Genomic DNA, 20,311 nt, shown 5'->3' on the forward strand with positions numbered 1-20,311 from the left:
CAGTCCCACAGTAGGCTAGCTTTCATTCATCAATATATTGACCAGAGGCTCACAATAGGAAGATCCAGACCATAGTAATGATTCGCTAAGGAGCGAACACATAAAACCATAGTCCAGATCAAAGCCTGATGCAAGCAACGGCCATAACACTAGGTGGCTGGACACAGCTATCCTCAAATAGCATTTCCCTCAGATAAGGCTGAAGTTCGCCCAGGCCATGAAGTGGGCCATCTACCTAAAACCCGAACAGGGGAGACAGCGCAGTCTAGGCAAGGGCTCAAGGAGACCACTACTTAAAATCCTAAGAAGGGGAGCAATCACCGAGCTATCCACAGCTCGTCCCACACAGCTAGCCTGAAAAATCCCGGTAAGCCATCCCCTGAACTGGAGCATAATCATCCACAGATGGCTACACTCTGAGCAGAGACTGTTCACTTATCACCCGGCTAAACACAGGAAGGAACATTCCCCGTAACCACTCTAGACTACTGAAGCACCCTGGGAGAGAAAGCTAACAGCTAATTCATCACAAAGAGCGCGTGGTCGCCAGTGGTGGACGAAGTACATAAATCAAGCACTTGAGTAAAAGTACAGGTATGTATAGTAAAATATTACTCCAGTAAAAGTAAAAGTACTCCTTTTTCAATTTTACTCGATGTACCTGAGAGAAAACAGATTTGACCATCTGATTTTTACCAGTAAGAAAAAAGTGTTTTAAAGCTTGTTGTTTTGCAGAACATCACAGTTATCGCGCACACGCTCACAAGATCTCCCGATTCTTACTTGTGAAGTCAGTTCACTGGAGACTCGCACTAAACGGTTCATTTGATCAGTGAGTTGTTGACTCGAGAACAGCTGCAATCGGTTCATTCTAATTCGTGAATGAATTGTTTGGTGCGATTTGCGAACCGACTTAAAAGGTTCATTGAAAAGAATCAGTTCATTCTTGAATCAGACACCGCTTCTGCGTGTCAGAGCACGTGATATATTATAAGTAGTAACGATATGTTTTATGAAATGTAGTGAAGTAAAAAGTACGATCTTATGCTTTGGAATGTAGTGAAGTAAAAGTAAAAGTTACTCAAAATAAAACTACTCCAGTAGAGTACAGATACTTGAAAAATGTACTTAAGTACAGTAACGAAGTAAAACTACTTTGTTACTGTCCACCACTGGTGGTCGCCGAGACAAAGATGATAAGGTTAGAATATGTCCTCAAGTGTTAGAATCCCAACACGGAGGCACATATTCCTCAAAGCGCTGCTCGACTCACCAGGATGATGTTTCACACACGTTCAACAGACAGACGGCTCTGAAGACAACAAAAGTTGATGACGTATTCAGCAGGTGCCCCTTTTATACTTTCAGGTACCCGCCTATGACGTCACGGGCCACGTGGACCAATAGGATTGGAGTTGTTTTACGCATGCTTCAGGTACCGGTCACGCAGACAGCGTTCCCCAAAGTGTCCACCAGGACGCAGCGTTGAGTTCCCTAGAAGGGGAACTTCTCACACAGCGCTCGACTGTTCCACAAACAATCCCGAGCGTCTTTTATGCTCATCTTGTGCCTTCGGGCAGGTCCTTATATCGAGTCCTGATACGTGAGTTTGAATGAGAATGCACGCCTTGGCGGTAATGCATAGACGGACATTATGTGAAAATGTGGACAGTGCCAAAATAAAGGTGCCTATTTATACAGATATCGATATTTTGCATGTGGCGTCGATGCATCGTATCGTCAGACATCGTATCGATGTATCGATCCATATCGATGAATCGTTACACCCCTAGTTCTAATGTGTCTTGTAAACTACCAAAACTTGTCAAATTTAACTGAGTCTTAGTAAATTGCTAACTGTACCTTATTTTTGGGTGATCTATCTCAGGTATAATTTGTAGATACTTTCAAGAGAATATTCACTGCATCCCAATAGCACTTGAAACCTGTTAAATAAAATTATTATATTTCCCATGATTACTTGCAATTCAGATTCACACACCTCTCACAAAGGCAATGAGAAGATTTTACTGATTTTACTGTACAGGTGTAAATGGGGCCTTGCATTTAAGTTCCTCCTATAGATCATATTTTCTGTCTCAGCTTGCAGCTGAAATGTTCAGACATTAATTTCCTGTCTTCACTTTCCCGTCCTATCTTGAGAATCCTCTTTGATCTGTCGCCATTGTTTTCATTTGAATTTGCAGCATGTGCAAAGAAGGATTACATAGTCTGTGTGTGTCCTTGTGTACGTGTGTGTGTGTGTGATGATGATGATGTTCTTTAGGGCTTCAAAAATACAGAGACATACATTAAAAGCATTTTCTGTTGCAATTTTTCCTGTCGGTTTTATTGAAACCATCTGCAAATTCGGTATCTCCTGCCGACTCTGACCAGCAGTTGTTCCACCTGCACCTCATTAACGCAGATGTCTCTTTGCACATGCACATGCTCCAAAATATACTCACATATACACACACACAGACAAACACAAACACTCCTTCTGTTGTCACCCCAGAGACAGGAGCTCAACCTGCATACTCATTCTGTAAAATAACAACAATACTTTTTACCTCACACACAACCCATTCTCACTCCCAAGGCATCAAATACTGCCTCTTGAGTTTTGCACGTCACTACAGAGATGCTAAAGGTGTCCCTTAGTATATAGTCCTTTTATAGCAATGTGAATGGCAACCTCTTTGCTTTCAACAAGAAACCTCTTCACAATACTCTAAAATGATACCTAAAATTAATTTCTCGCAATTTCAGGTGCTTTCATACTTGGTTTGATTGCTTGGTCCAGGTTTGATTGCTCCCCCTTCTGTTGCCCCCTTTTGGGTTGTGTTCACACACTGTATTTTCTTTTTTTTTTCTTTTTTATTCCAAACTGCAATATGTGCACATTAAACGGCAGCTGTTTACCCCTTGTTGCTAGGTAACAATGATGCAGGAGAACATGGTAAAATCAAAGACTAGTGACTTTGGTCAAATGTATAGCGTTGCTCCATTTCTTTTGTTTCCAGTGCATTAACAAATAACAGCACTTGTGTCTATTTGTTTTGAATGTGCTGGATATGTTCTAAAGCAGGGGTTCTCAAACATTTTTTTTTTTTAATCAGCCAAACCCCTTTTTTAGCTTTTATTTTTTACATTATGCAAGTTAATATTTAAATAATTTGTGATTCTTTGATGTTGGTTAATGGTAAACAAACAGTAAACAAACTGCTTAATCCTTTTTTTAATTACTATTGTTATTTACATACAGAAAAATTATGTCATGTATTGAGATTTGAGCTTATTATTATTAATTTTAATTACAATTATAAAAAAGAATGATATAATACATTACAGTGGTAAACTATAAAAATAAAAAACGAGTATGTGATAATATAAAAAAACATTTATTTTACGCTACAAATTATAGTACTGATATTTATGTCTTACAATTCTTCACTTTTAAACCCTCAAACTTTAATATTTCAAATCATAAAGCTTTCATTTTGGTGGAGTACTGGTGAGTTGCTGTAAACTTCTGTCCACAAAAATGTGGGAAGTTATGCAAATGTATAAATAAAGTAAACTAAACAAGTAAACACACAAATTTACCAATCATATATTATCAATAGCAGTGCATTTCTTCAATTGAATACGATTGCATTCTCTGACGTCAAATGAACCCGGGTGTGCACCAGAATGGCAAGTGCAAGCACCCTTCATCTTAGGGGGCATTTACACCACACCGTTTTCAACTGAAAAATGTTGTGTATTGGCCATTCATTTACATGACAATAGTGTTTTAGGGGCCTGAAAACACAAACTTTTGAAAACGGCTCACAAAGTGAGGGTTTTGAAAATGATAACGTTATCGTCTCCATGTAAACTATGAAAATGGTGACGTCATGCACATGTGTATCACACGTTCAGTCTATAGATGTGTGTATGTGCACAGGCAAAGATCCTAATAAAGTGACATCGCCAACTACTGTCCTTGTATGCATAATAAAGCATAATAATTTTTTTGTTGTTTTCATGGATCCGTGTGAATCCGGGGATCATTTTGACTATGTTGTCGTCTGTACGTAAATATAAAAAAAATGCAAAGGAAAAACGTTTCCATTTTTAGTACATGTAATATATGTAAATGTACTCTTATATGACGTCCTATGTTTCAAAACATATATATATATATATATATTGATTAATTAAGCATTTTGATGCATTTTGGATCAGCTGCTCCTGTATCTGAAGTTGTAGTGATGATAGTTTGGGGTATTATTTTAAATGTGAACTCGGCAGCAGTTGACACCTTGAGAGTGAAAACCTGTCACTCAGCGATATCATCAGAAGCCTTCCTCTCATTCTCTGTCTGTCATATGTCACTGGTGCTCTCTCATCTCATCTCTATGGCCTTCCACACTGTCATAACCGAGGCATCTGGGAATGGTGTAATATGACTCTTTTATGCTGTCTAAGTGATGTATGCAAGCAGTAAATGAGCCCTGGCTTATAGAGTTCAGTTGTGTGCAACAATAGGAAAACATTCCCGATCAAGGCTTCAATGAATTTCAAAATGGATTTCATTGCCTGATGCAGTTGGTTTTACATCATGGGAAATTAACAGCAGTACACCCCTCATAACATGTTCTGTGGCAGTGCATGTTACACTGGTATTGAATAGTAACAACATTTCGACATATACTGGGCCTGTACTGACATGTATTGAATAAGTGACGTGACATGTGGCCAAGTATGGTACCCCATACTCGGAATTAGTGCTCTGCATTTAACCCATTCAAAGTGCACACACACAGCAGTGAACACACACACACCGTGAAAACACACACGGAGCAGTGGGCAGCCATTTTTGCTGCGGCGCCCGGGGAGCAGTTGGGTGTTCGGTGCCTTGCTCAAGGGCACCTCAGTCGTGGTACTGAAGGTGGGAGAGAGAGCTGTACATTCACACACACACGAGTCCGACTCTCTAACCATTAGGCCACGACTTTCCAATCATTCCACGAATGATTACCACACTGCAAAAGAAAAAAAAGATACATTTAGTCTTAACTGTATTTTGTTTGATTTATGCTTAAATGCTAGTGGGGGTTGGCAAATAAATTTAGTTATGAATATATATCTTCATCAGTTTTGCATCCAAAGTAGATTACATTTAATTATTTTTAGATATTTTAAAAGGATACTGATTATGATTTTTTTCTTTTGCAGTGTGTAGCACCTTCTTCCCTCTCAGGGTGGCTTACCTGAGCACTTGGGTTCGAAATGGGATAGTCTCTCGACTAAATAAACTTAGGAACCTCTCCTAAACCACTGATTCGAAAGTAATGAGGTTAACTATAAAATGCCCTTATATGTCAAATTGAGTCAACACAATAGGGGGTTCCATTGAAACATTTACTCAGGTTATATAGATATTTTCCCTTAACCCGTAATGACTTTACTGAAATCACTTAAAAGTAACACTATGACAGTATTTATTTAACAAAATAAAATTAAAAGAGATGGGAAAAAAAGGACCAATGAAAATGTACAAATGTCACAGCAATTAAATTGGTCTCCCCAAACAACCTATTAAAGGCTCTAGCCAGACCGCCCCTTTGTACTGCACCACTTAACTGTGTATTCCAAATGCACACTTATTGCAATTTAAACGTGATCACAAGTTCAATGGAAATACAATAACAAACTGTTCCTTAGATATTGCAATTGCAATGCAACAAATAACTAACTTAACTCACGTGGGCCCACTCACACACATACATACATGGGTTTCTGACTCTTTTGGTGACTCCTCTTTCCGACTCTCCTCTATTACACTAGTCTTGACTTCCACCTCCATCAGCCCTGTGTTCTGCTTCTTCAACCGCAGGTTCAGGCAACAATGTATATAGAGGCTTGGTCTGCATTCTACATCGTTCTGGTACGTAGTAACAAATTTCATCATCACAGAAGTTGGTTCCACTCTGCTCTGTTCATTTGTGGTAGATACCCTTTCTTTTAATTGCTTTTCTCACGCAGTTTGGGCTCTTGTTATTGGTGGTCTCATGTCTTCTTCCCTACCACTAGGAGCAGAAATTCTCACAGTCTCCAATTGGTGATCTCTATGAACAGTCCTCAACCGTCCTGTTCCTGTTTGCGGTCTCAGTTTGTATACAGGCAAGTTCTTTAACTTTTCTGTCACAATGTAAGGCACAGGATTCCACCTGTCCTCTAATTTATGTGTTCCTGTTTGCGCCAGATTTCTTATGAAATCACGATCTCCTTTTTCAAGCATTTGAATTTTCACTCTTTTGTCATAACGTTGTTTGTTCCTTTGATGATTTTTCAAGGAGGTCTCCTCTGCTAATCAATAAGCTTTTTGAAGCTCACGTTGCATTCTTTCCACATACTGCAAGTAAGTTACTTCCTTATCTCCATCAGGTGAAGTGCCGAAGCAAAGATCCACAGGTAGACGTGCTTCCCGTCCAAATAAGAGATAGTATGGGAAGTAGCCAGTCGCATCGTTTTTAGAACAATTATAAGCGTGGACCAATTGACTGATATGTTGGCTCCATATAACTTTCTTTGCTGGATCAAGATTTCCTAACATTGAAAGAAGGGTGCGATTAAACCGCTCAGGTTGCGGTTCACCCTGCGGGTGGTATGGAGTCGTTCGGGATTTTTGGATCCCCAAAATCCCAAGGAGCTCCTTTATGAGACGGCTCTCAAAGTCTCTTCCTTGATCAGAATGTATTCGTGCAGGGAGCCCATAGTGCACAAAGAATTTTTCACATAGAACCTTGGCAACGGTCACTGCTTGTGGGGAAAGCTTGTGCATACCGTGTAAAATTATCTGTTATGACCAAGACATTCGTGATCCCTTTTGAATCGGGTTCTATAGAAAGGAAGTCGATACACACGAGGTCTAAAGGCCCACTGCTTGTAATGTGATTTCGGGGGGCAGATCTATGTGGTAACGTCTTTCTTGCAATACACCTCCCACAAATCCTTAAATACAGTTCAACTTCCTGGTTCATTTTGGGCATCTCTTAGAAGTTCAACTGTCCGTTCAACCCCTAGGTGCCCAGCATCAGCATGCAAGGACTTCATTACTTGAAGATGGCACTTCTAAATGACATCTTTCTTTTCCATTCTGATCTCTGGTTACTCTATAGAGAAGATTGTCTCTGACAGTTCATTTCTGGATTTGTCGTTGTAGAAGCACCATAGCTGGATTTGAACTCTTGGGCATGGTAATGACTTTGTTCAAAGCTACCTCTTTTTTTACAGGAGCAATGATAGGGTCTTGATCTTGCGCTGACCTTAGATCTGCTTTTGTCCACCACTCCATCTGACTAGTTTCCAGTTGCGCCAGACAAGCATACATTGGTGGAATACCTTGTGGCGAGACACAGAGTTGGTCTATTAACCTCGAAGGAGACTCATCATCTTGAGACAAGCTGGTTAGATGACATACAGCCTTCACTGCCGAATCCGGTATCTCTGCCCATTCATCATCCCTGTTGTTAGGGTATCGAGATAGTACATCCGCATCCACATTTTGTTTTCCGGGCTTATATTGTACACTGAAATCGTAGGTGGCTAATGCGGCTAGCCATCGGTGCCCCGTAACATTCAGTTTGGCACTCTTCAAGATGTAAGTAAGTGGGTTATTATCAGTTCTCACAACGAACTTGACACCGTACAGGTAGTCGTGGAACTTATCAACTATTGTCCACTTGAGAGCCAGAAACTCAAGTTGGTGTGTCGGATAACGCTGTTCGGTAGCACTTAACTTTCGGCTTGCATAAGCCACTGGACGTAGCCCCTCCGGGTGTTCTTGATTCAGGACTACACCTAAACCATTAAGACTGGCATCAACGTGAAGCACATATGGCTTAGAGGAATCCGCAAAAGCCAAGACTGGAGCATTAGTAAGGGACAATGCTCTTGAAGGCCTCTGAACATGATGGACTCCAGTGCTCTCCAAAGGGCTCAGTTTCCTTAAAGTATTTCCCTGTTGAGGTGGTATCTTTTCTCCCTTTCACTGGTGGGTAACCCTTGGTGAGGTCTGTCAGTGGTTTCACAATTGCTGAATAATTCTCAATAAAGAAAAAAACCTAAAAAAAAAATCCTAAAAATGACCGTAAAGACTTTAGGTCAGACGGCATCTTCCAGCGAGTGATGGCCTCCACCTTTTCTGGGTCAGGGGCTACCCCAGCAGCAGAAACAATATGTCCCACATACTTGACTTTCTCTTGACAGAACTGGCATTTATCTATGGACACTTTTAGTCCAAACTCCTCAAGACGGTCAAGCATTTTGAAGAGTCTTTCTTCATGCTCCTCCAAGGTACGGCCAAACACAATCAAATCATCCAGATAAACAATAACTTGCAGTAAATGCATGTCTCCTACTGCCTTCTCCATAAGTCGCTGGAACGTTGCAGGAGCTCCAGTGACTCCTTGGTAGAATCCCAAAACTGGTAGAATCCCAGTGGGCATATGAATGCAGTCTTGTCTTTGCTCTCCTCTGCCATCTCAACCTGATAGTATCCACTTCGTAAGTCTAATACCGAAAACCATTTACTACCAGACAAGCAGTCCAAAGCATCGTCTATTCTCGGGGTAGTGTACTGGTCAGGAACAGTCCGACTATTGAGTGTTCGATAGTCAATGCACATCTGCACACTCCCATTTTTCTTTCTAGCAATCACAATGGGTGATGCATAGGGACTCCGAGACTCTTTTATTATGCCAGCTGCCAGTAAGTCTTTTATGTGTCGACGAACATCGTCAACGTCGGCAGGAGCTATGCGACGGGATCTCTCTCGGAATGGTCTAGGGTCATGCAGTTGAATGTGATGTTTCACACCCTTTGCCCATCCAACATCCCACTCCTTTAGAGAGAACACATTGATCTTTTCAGACAACTTCTGTCGTAATCTTCTTTCCCATTCAGGAGGAATGGCAGATGTACCAAAGTTAAACAAGTTTGGATCGATTTTCTGTGACATAACTCTCTCTCTGCGAGTCTCTGTGACAGTATCAGTCGGGAACATGTGAGCAATGACAGTGCCCGGAGGTACAGCAACCTCTTTAAAGGTTGCATTATGCACAGGCAACTGAAGAGTATCCATGTTTATAGCTGAGGAAGGCAGCAACACAGGAGGAATGAATAACCCCCCAGGTAACTGATCACAGTGGTTTCAACTACAAAGATATCCTTCTTCAAAGGTTCCTCATACTCCATCGTACAGTCCACATATACCTCACCTCTTGGAGGAACAATAAGAACATGGGGCCCGTCCCATTTAACCCTTGCCTCTGGAATGTCGGTTGTTCTCTCTGGAGTGGAAGTTAAGCATGCATCAGGGTAATTGCACGGGATCCTGAAGGAACACAATACTTGAGGAGTGTGTGGATATCCACTTAAGGCAGTTAACCTGCTGAAAAAACTAGCATTTGTCCCGATTATCACAGGGACTTGCTGAAACCCCTGTGGCTCAGGGCATACCAAAGCTAAAATGGAGATAGTCTCTTCCACCCCAGTGAAAGCTGCAGGAAAGGAGGCATCGATCACAATGTATCCCTTATATGGGTAGCTTGAGGAGCTCAGTCCCCAAATAGAGAGCCCATGAAGAGGCTGAAGGGGCACTTCAGACAGGTATTTTGAATACCATGAGTCAAAAACAATTGTTACTTGAGACCCGCTGTCTAGCAGTGCTTTGCACGGATGCCCGTTGATCTTCACTGAGAGTAGAGGAGGGACCCACCAGTCCCTTTGGAAGACTGTTCGTTTCTGAGACATCAACCTGACTTTTTGCAGAATGACAATCATGAGTCCCAGCCTTAGGACTGTCTCTGGATGCATCATTCCTTCCACTCTTAGCCTTCCTTAACGACCGAACCAGTTTCTGAATAACCAAAGGAAGGTTTTCCGTAGCTGTATATTTTGTGGCGATGTGGCCCTCCTCTCCACAGCGGTAACAGAAGTAACCTTCCCGATCAATGGCGGATCTGGCCCTTGACGGAGCAGAGACAGGTTTGGGTCGCTGTTGGTGCTGATCTACTGTCATACCATAGCTTACGTTCATTACTCCTATCTGCTGCTGCAACTGTTGTATTTGTTGTTTTAGGGCCTCAGTTTCTGTGTCTCGCTGGGTCTCAACACTTTGCTTTAAGGACTTTGAATTTGATGCTGGCGTCCGGTAAGCAGGAGAAATCTTTACAGATTCATCACCTAGTTTGATTTTTAAATCCTGGATTTCTGCTCTTAGCTCACTCACAACTGCAAAGCTGAGCTTTTGTTCCTGACACTGTACTGACTTTACAGTAGTTTTGATTTTCTATCTGGCTACTTCACTCTCTTCTGCTTTTCGAATCTCATTTATCAAAGCTAAGAAGGTAGGTGGCTCTGATTTTCTGTCTCGTAGCCTTAACTGTAAAAGCATCATGTCTGACTCAACTGCTCTAATCAATTGCTCTACTCTCACTCTATCCACCATTTGTGGAGACAATCCACCTCTTTGGACTACCTTATTTAATGATTTCTCCACTCTACGAAGGAAATCGGACAGTGCTTCGCCTGGGCACTGGCGAAGAAGACGGAAAGCAAAATACAAATCTTCGCCTGATTCCGAGGTTCCGAATGTACTTTCTAAAGCTTCTATGTACTGTAGAGCATCAGCATCAGGACCAGAAAATCTTACCGCTTTTATAATATCAAGAGCAGACCCTTTTAAGCTCTCCACAATTCTTCTTCTCTTCTCTTTCTCAGAGCACTCGCACTCTGCAATCATCATACGAGCTTGGTCCATCCAGTTTTCCATAGTTTCTTCTCCTAGGGGAGTAGGAACAGAACCAGAAAAAATACATAATCTTCTATATGCACTACTGTCAGGGGTTTGTCTGCCCGTTTTGTCTAACAGGTCTCCCACCGCTTGAATTATTGACTCTGGAGAACCAGCACTGTGACTAGAAGGAGAAACCAGGCCATGCAAATCCTGCATGGACTTCCCTTCATTTGCAAGAAACATTGCTAGTTTCTCTGAAAACCCTGCAGGAGAAGTGTTAATCAATTGCTCTACTCTCACTCTATCCACCATTTGTGGAGACAATCCACCTCTTTGGACTACCTTATTTAATGATTTCTCCACTCTACGAAGGAAATCGGACAGTGCTTCGCCTGGGCACTGGCGGAGAAGACGGAAAGCAAAATACAAATCTTCGCCTGATTCCGAGGTTCCGAATGTACTTTCTAAAGCTTCTATGTACTGTAGAGCATCAGCATCAGGACCAGAAAATCTTACCGCTTTTATAATATCAAGAGCAGACCCTTTTAAGCTCTCCACAATTCTTCTTCTCTTCTCTTTCTCAGAGCACTCGCACTCTGCAATCATCATACGAGCTTGGTCCATCCAGTTTTCCATAGTTTCTTCTCCTAGGGGAGTAGGAACAGAACCAGAAAAAATACATAATCTTCTATATGCACTACTGTCAGGGGTTTGTCTGCCCGTTTTGTCTAACAGGTCTCCCACCGCTTGAATTATTGACTCTGGAGAACCAGCACTGTGACTAGAAGGAGAAACCAGGCCATGCAAATCCTGCATGGACTTCCCTTCATTTGCAAGAAACATTGCTAGTTTCTCTGAAAACCCTGCAGGAGAAGTGTCACCCTCCCGCATTACTACCACCCTCCAGGGATTTCCCCCCTCAACAGGCGGCAATACAGGTGGAAAAATCTTAAGGTTAACCTCCTCCCTACACTCACATAATGCATTAAAAATATCGGGGCTAGTTCCTACTTTTGTTGCTCTTACACCTACTCTTCCCCAAGCTTTCACTGTTTGTGCTACATTCTCGATTTGTGCCACATCAACATCAGCTGGAATACCTACCAGCAAAATGGCATGAGTTTCATCCACCACAGCTTCTCTACACCATGAAATAAGTTCTGCTTGTAGATCAGTAGTCCCACTCAGATCCATCGCAACAGTCAGTGTGATATCCAAACCACGTTAAATCAAATCAGCTGAGTAATGAACTGGGTATATTCAAAGAAAGGATTCCCCGTACGGGCCACCACTTTATGTAGCACCCTCTTCCCTCTCAGGGTGGCTTACCTGAGCACTTAGGATGGGCACTTGGGTTCGAAATGGGATAGTCTCTCGACTAAATAAACTTAGGAACCTCTCCTATACCACTGATTCGAAAGTAACGAGGTTAACTATAAAATGCCCTTATATGTCAAATTGAGTCAACACAATAGGGGGTTTCGTTGAAACATTTACTCAGGTTATATAGATATTTTCCCTTAACCCGTAATGACTTTATTGAAATCACTTAAAAGTAACACTATGAGATGGGAAAAAAAGGACCAATGAAAATGTACAAATGTCGCAGCAATTAAATTGGTCTCCCCAAACAACCTATTAGAGGTTCTAGCCAGACTGCCCCTTTGTACTGCACCTCTTAACTGTGTATTCCAAATGCACACTTAGTGCAATTTAAACGTGATCACAAGTTCAATGGAAATACAATAACAAACTGTTCCTTAGATATTGCAATTGCAATGCAACAAATAACTAACTTAACTCACGTGGGCCCACTCACACACATACATACAGCACTCTCACCCCCGTTGCAGGCCTATACTTTTGCTGGTGATCGTTGTGGCCACGAAAATAAACTGATAATTGGCCCCTTCACTCCGAAGAGCCAGACAAAATGTGAACTGAGGTACCTTTAATCCAATGAATTCTTCCGATTTAGGACACTCGAATCACGTGTGCAGGTCGTCCCTGACACGCGTGGCTGGACCTCTCCAATGATCCCTCGTTGCCAGGGGAACCCTGAACCCCTCGGCGGCTCAAAGCGCTACCGGGGCGTCAAGTCCTGCAGCTCCTCTGGATCACCGTTATTCACGTTGATAAACTAAGTCTACAGCACTCACAGTCTGCAACTTCACTACTAAATGACAGATACAAGGTTGTTTTGTAGTTTCAAATAACTCGCACGGGACTCGCTCGAATGTAGAATAAAACTGACCGATGACGCATCACTTCCCCGACCATCGCAGACTATTGTGAAAACAACTAACATTAACCAGCGATCGGCTGGATGAAGTAGTCACTGTTTCCCTCTTGAAGGCTAAACAAATTAAATAAATAAATCCTATTCGGATTAATCTTGATTTTTGTCACTCACACACACGCGATGCCTTGAACACGCACCCCTCTTCTTCTTTCCGCACTCTCCCAATCTTTTCTTTGCCCCTCCTTCAACTTTACAAGAACCAATAATACACAACCTCCACCCATGTATTAGGAGGGTTTATAGAGTTATAGTCCAATGAATACAAGGTAAACTCAAACTTGATTGTAAAAGCCACGTTTTCAACATGTAAATTACAACCGAACATTAGTACAAACCAACATTCTTAAAGGAACAGATAACCATATAATTTTATACTAAAGCAAAATAAAATCAGTACCCAAACATTAAAACAAAGTGGTTTTTAACCACTCCCTTTTCATATTAGGAGGGGAAATATACTGGGGGGTTACAAGTGCATATTTATATATAAAGGTATTTACACTTAAAAGTACCATGGTATTTGGTACCTTGTTACATGTCAAAAACATGTTTTCCCATGGTATTTGTTTGTTAGTGACATTAAAAGCATGAACAGAATGGTTCTTCTTTTAATTTGCTGCCCGAATATCTAAAATCACCAACAAATATGCGTTGTATTTACTTGGACCATTATGGTAAATACTCAAGTGCTGCACTGACAACATATTACGCTCAGTCCAGTTTACTGTATATTAGTATTATTGTGTTGGAACATCATGGAATGTTTGGAATTGGGGACACTAACAATACTTTTGAAGCAGTTAAATCAACACACAAAAAATGACACTATTTTTGTTTTATATCTTCTTTTTTTTCCTAATACAATAAAGGTAACTTAAAAATAACTAAACCCTCATTAAAATGTATTAAAGTTGAATAAAGATCATTAAACTTGGCAATAAACCAGGTGTACAGTGTATACAAATACGTCCCACTGTTTAGTTTTATTCTTATTTTGTTATATTTAAAAAAAAAATTTTTAAATGTTTTCTTATTTTGCAAACTAAGTGAACCTTACTCTTTCTCATGTTTCTATGATTTGCTGTTGGTTAATGTCATCAGACCAAACAAATGCTGCTTAACAAACAAAACCTGAAACCCAAAATGAATCACATTATTTTGTTTTAGTTCTGTTCTCTTGTGTTTTTAAAAGTAGAAGGTACGAGGTCACTGACTGTTTATTGATTGTTTATTTGTTATCTCCTCACCAAGCAAGAGAATAACGTTTTTTGAATGTCTTTTTTTTAGGTTGCAGCTTTTAAAAAATATGGCTCTTTCTTCCTCTGTCAAACTGTGTGATGAAAACTCAGAGACAAAAGAAAAAACAACTATTTTGTATAAAGTATGTTTTTTCTCTCTCTCTCTATGTGATTAAAGGCAAATGTACTGAGACTGCCTCTGGGACTGAGTTCTTTAAACAATGTGAATGAGTTAACTTGTTTGACCTGTTTTATTCACATAAGAAAGATGCCAGTACTAGACCAGTATAAGTGTTCACAAGCTTTAAAGCACAGTTATCTCAAACATGAACATTTATCTTTACTCATACTTCTGTCAATCCAAACCTATGACTTTCTCCCATCTTTGGAACACAAAAGAAGAATGTCTAGGCTGCTTCTTTCAATGAACTGAATGTGAATTATGACTGAAGGGGACAAAAACACCAGAAAACCACCATAATGTAGTTCATATGACTTGTGCAGTATTTTTCAAGATCATTTTCAAGATAAGATCATTTCTCAAATGTGCATGTGTGTGATTCAGAGAATCGAAGATGTGCACAAAAATGCCTAAGTGATGTGATAAATCTATAAATCGGAAATTATCTTGAAATTGTGTGCAGCTTAATGGTTTCAGATCTCTGCCTTGTAAAATGGTTTCAGATCTCCCAAATTAATGTTATTGGCATATAAAACATCACCAGCCAACGTCCATCGGGGGTGGCACTCCTGCATTAGGTCAAATCTTTGCATATGCACGTTTTATAAATGAAGTCTCAGATACCTTGATGAGCCTGGTATTTACTCATATGCAGTATGTGAATCGCTGCAAAGCTCTCAGAAACACATTCAATCATATTGATTCTATTGCTGTCACATACAGCAATAGAAATCAATAGTTGTATATATCAATTATATATCAAACTTTAGAAAAAGAGGTGTAGCACTCACTCTTCAGATATAAAACGTCTCCGGTTACTCATTGTAACGTAGTTCGTAGATCAGGAAGAAGGAGGCGGGAACCGGCGAACATTCAAACCATTTAATAATAAAACAAACACAAAACGAAAGTAAAGAGGCAGCCCGTCGCGGACGACTGCCGCACACAAAACACAAAATAACAGGCGGCCGGCAGCGAGTTCGTCCGCCCCCCCCGGGAACTCACTCCAGCCCACTGCCTCGAGCGTCCATGTAGTGCTCGATGGCACCGCGGACTCACCACAGCGGCGAGGGATCTCTGGCAGCGTGTCCCTGGCCAGCAGGGGGTGCTCACCCTGCAGTCTGTGTGGGTCCTTATGCCCCAGTGTAGTGACGGGGACACTATACTGTCAAAAAGCACCGTCTTTCGGATGAGACGTAAAACCGAGGTCCTGACTCTCTGTGGTCATTAAAAATCCCATGGCACTCATCGTAAAGAGTAGGGGTGAAACCCCGGTGTACTGGCCAAATTCCCTCCACTGGCCCTTGTCAATCATGGCCTCCTAATAATCCCCATCCACTTGATTGGCTCTATGACTCTCTCTCCTCTCCACCTGAAGGAGTGGTTTAAAAAAAATCAGAAAATGTTGCAATTGACCTTTCACCTATTGTTACGTCCTCCCCTTTTGGTCTAGGGGTAAATGGGAACGACGAACAATAAAGAGTGGAGAGACTTTGAGGATCTCCAGCTCTCCAGGCCCAGAAATCACAACCAACCACAGATTTGAGTTTGAAACGGCTTGGGTACCTTTTAATTTTAACTCAATCAAGGGATTCAAAAAAAGGATAACATTAATACAAAAATAACAGTAAATACAAACAAAGAAACGTTACCTCGGGAGGAGGGCCCGAACAAAAGAAAATCCAAAAAAACAATGCCTCTACCTAATAAGGGGAAGATATTAAATTACCCATACATTAAAGAAAATAAACAAAACAACATATAGCTTCCCTCACTCCCTAACTAACCATTAAACAGGAGAAAACTTATGGGTATCCTCCACCCTACCTTACCCACAAGCTTAACTGATTATTAAGCAAATCATTAACTCAGGAACCATTGTGACAACCCAACAAAGAACACAACATTCGCGATAAGCGCTCATGGGCTTGGAGAGCGGAACAACCTCAAACGCCGCGATGTCTCTCTCCTTCCTCCACGCTCTCTCTGCTATTTTGAACTAGAAGCCAGCAAACACGCGCCAATCAGGTTGTGGACAGCGCATTCAGGTGGATGAGCGCAGCTGATCATCATTAGCCTATCAAGCACAGACACACAGGTAGAGAGAGAAAGGGAGAAAAAATACAAACACCAACAACACTCTTTGTATCAATAATAGAGACAAAAATTAATACGTCATTAGACGTAACACCCCCACCAATAAACTTTTCCTATATTCCCCTTTTTGAACCTTTATCGTTCCTCGCCCACTACCCTAGATAGTGCATCCGCAACCATGTTATCAGTGCCTTTCTGATGCCTAATATCCAGATTGTACTCTTGTACAATTAAAGCCCATCACATCAATCGTTGGTTGGCATTACGCATATGGGATAGAAATGTTATAAATGGGATAGAGGGTTGTGGTCGGTAAATACAATAATGGGCACACTACTACCTCCCACAAAAAACTTCAAAGTGCTGGAGCGCTAGCACAAAAGCCAGAGCTTCTTTCTCAATTGTGCTGTAATTACTTTGCCACTTTGTGAACTTTTTGGAGAAATATTACACGGTATGATCAATACCCATATTGTCCTCTTGTAGCAATACGGCTCCTGCTCCAACTGAACTCGCATCCACATGCAATTTGAAAGGGCGGTGAAAGTCTGGAGCTTTAAGAATGGGGGCATGACACAGAAGATCCTTAGCGGACAAAAAAAGCACGCTCACACTCAGTAGACTATACAAATTTCCTTTTGTCACTGAGTAAATCAGTAAGTGAGGTTACAACACTAGAGAAGTTTTGACAGAAATTTCTGTAATACCCACACATTCCAAGAAAATGTCTCAACTCCCGTTTGTTAGAAGGAGCCAAATAATCCATTATCACGGAAACCTTCGCTTCTATAGGTCTTACACTTCCATGACCCACTTTCTTTCCCAAATAGGTCACCTCTGCTTTCACAAATTCACATTTTGCGAGATTTACAGTCAATGAAGCCTCTGACAATCGGGTAAATAATAATTCAAGGTTGGTCAAATGCTCAGTCCAACTGTCTGAATACAGTACCACATCATCTATATATGCATCACACTTCGGTACGTCAGATAAAACCTTCTGCATAAGTCTTTGAAACGTTGCGGGTGCATTTCGCATCCCAAACGCAAGTACAGTATACTGAAGAAAGTTATCAGGTGTGACAAAGGCAGAAATTTCTGAAGCTTGTGGCATGAGAGGTACCTGCCAGTACCCTTTTAACAGATCAATCTTTGTCACATATTTTGCTGCACCAATCCGATCAATGCAATCCTCTATACAAGGCAGAGGGAAGGAGTCAGGTTTGGAAAGACCATTAACTTTCCGATAGTCCGTACAGAAACGATATGTGGAGTCTGATTTGGGGACTAACAAACAGGGAGAGCTCCAGGGACTCTGACTTGGTACAGCTAATCCATGTTTTAACAGATATTCTATCTCGGCCTTCATAATCTCACGCTTTTTCGGATTCACCCTATAAGGATGCTGCTTCACAGGGGATACACTTCCCACCTCAATATCATGACATAATACAGACGTTCTGCTAGGTACATCAGAAAACAGAGAGGGAAAAGACTGGATCAAATTACACACATCCTCATACTGTTTTTCAGATAAATGCATAAGATGCTTGCGTAAATCACCCAAAACGCTAGAATTGTTCAGATGAGGGGTAGAAGTTTGAACCTCACCATCGTCTTTTACAGCGCAAGAGGTAGTTATAGTAACTGCGGAAGAGACCAATGCAGACGGAGCAATTTTTGACTCTCTCTCCACGCAAGTCTTCAGCATGTTCACATGGCAAACTCTAGTTTTACGTCAACGATCAGGGGTTTGAATAACATAATCAGTCTCACTAAGCTTTTGCTCGATGACATATGGCCCTGAAAACCTTGCTTGTAAGGAAGCACCAGGCACAGGCAAAAGCACAAGAACAAAGTCACCAACTTGCAAATTCCTTTTGACACTCTTTTTATCAAACTGTTGCTTCATTTTCTCCTGAACAACAGATAGATGAGCCTTAGCTACCTCACACGCTTTATGAAGTCTCTCTCTGAAAGAACTCACATAATCCAAGAGAGCCACAGAAGACGAATTTTTCATCAACAAATGTTCATACAGCAGTTTCAATGGACCTCTTACGGTGTGCCCGAACACCAATTCCGCGGGACTAAATCCCAAGGACTCCTGAACTGCTTCTCTGGCCGCGAAAAACAATAAAGGCAGCCCCTCCACCCAGTCCTTTCCTGTCTGCAAGCAATATGCACGAATCATAGTTTTAAGGGTTTGATGGAACCTTTCCAATGCGCCCTGTGATTCAGGATGATAAGGACTAAACTCAATCCTCAATTCCTAATTCCTTCAAAACTTGCGCAAAAGTAAAATTAGTTCCTTGATCGCTCTGTATTACTCGCGGTAGACCAAACGTGGTAAAAAAAACGTAACCAAATCCCTTACCACTACCTGTGCTTTCAACGAACGCAAAGGAATGGCTTCTGGGAACCTAGTGACTGCACACATAATTGTTAACGCATACTGGTGCCCCGATTTAGACTTAGGCAGTGGACCCACGCAATCAACAATGAGTCGCTCAAACGGCTCTTCTATTACCAGTATGGGATACAAAGGGGCAGCTGGCACCTTCTGATTAGGCTTTCCTATGCGCTGACACACATCGCAAGAGCGACAAAAATTAGCAACAGATAAACGAAAACCGGGCCAAAAGTAGGATTTAGAAATGCGGCGAAAAGTTTTTGTCACTCCTAAATGACCCGACATAAGATTCTCATGTGCCAATTTTAACACTGGGGCATGGTAGCTAGCAGGCAAGAAAATTTGAAACGTCTCATGCAAACCTTGTTCATCATAACGCGGTTTCCATTTTCGCATTAACACGTCATTCTCTCAAAAATAACCTACTTCAGCGTCTGCTCGATCTTTCACGGTGACCGCTGCCTCAACACATTCTGCTAAGGAAACATCTGATTTTTGCTCAGCCACTAACTTCTCCTTACCAACACTGAAAGGAGCTTCTAGAATTAATGCCGTCTTTGTCACTTTACATGTCTCATGCGACTTAGACTCTTCAACCTTAGATTCGGCATTTAAAAATGACTCTTTCGATTAACAACTTCTTGAAACTTTTGACTTTGAGCCCGTGTCACAGCACATGCTGGGAAAACGGAAGGGAAATGAACCCCTAGATCAGACTGTTCCTCAATCACAGGTTTGTGCATCACTACTGGACTAGAAAAAACTTTGCCACCTGCAAGGTCATTTCCTAGAATAATATCTACTCCAGCAACAGGCAACTGTTTGCGAACACCTAACTTAACAGTACCAGAGATAAGGTCCGATTTTAATTTCACTTCGTGTAAAGGCAGCTGTACACAGCCCATTTCTATACCTCGTACTAACACATCAGTACCGGTATACGATTTTTCAGAGAAAGGCAAGGCACTTTCAAGTATGAATGACTGACAGAAACCCGTATCTCTTAAAATCGAGATAGGCATCAACTCAGACTCAGAGACTGACACCTGCCCATTTAGAATGAAAGGGTCATAACCAAAGCATTCAGCCTCTTGCGACGCTGGAAGTGTCTGTGTAAGCGCAACACTTTTGGTTTTCATTGATACATTCTTTCTATTCCATTCTTTACAATCCGAAATTAAATGTCCAGGGTCTAGACAATAAAAACAAACACGCCTGCCTCCCTGACGCATAGAATTTCAAACATTAATTTTAGGGCGAGCGCCGTTGTTCCCCGAACGAGAAAAGT

At 41.4% G+C, this 20,311-nt stretch overlaps 1 long non-coding RNA gene across 1 annotated transcript; it reads left to right on the plus strand.

Annotated features, from left to right (window-relative positions):
- The first annotated feature begins 1,595 nt into the window (after positions 1–1,595).
- On the plus strand, positions 1,596–19,243 carry LOC107741024 (uncharacterized). The gene is made up of 3 exons (XR_001640146.1): positions 1,596–1,792; positions 11,963–11,969; positions 19,233–19,243. It is a non-coding gene; the product is annotated as an uncharacterized LOC107741024 (long non-coding RNA).
- The last annotated feature ends 1,068 nt before the right edge of the window (positions 19,244–20,311 follow it).

This window comes from Sinocyclocheilus rhinocerous, unplaced genomic scaffold, assembly GCF_001515625.1.
Source record: "Sinocyclocheilus rhinocerous isolate Xijiao unplaced genomic scaffold, SAMN03320098_v1.1 scaffold2331, whole genome shotgun sequence".
Classification (NCBI taxonomy): Eukaryota; Metazoa; Chordata; class Actinopteri; order Cypriniformes; family Cyprinidae; genus Sinocyclocheilus; species Sinocyclocheilus rhinocerous.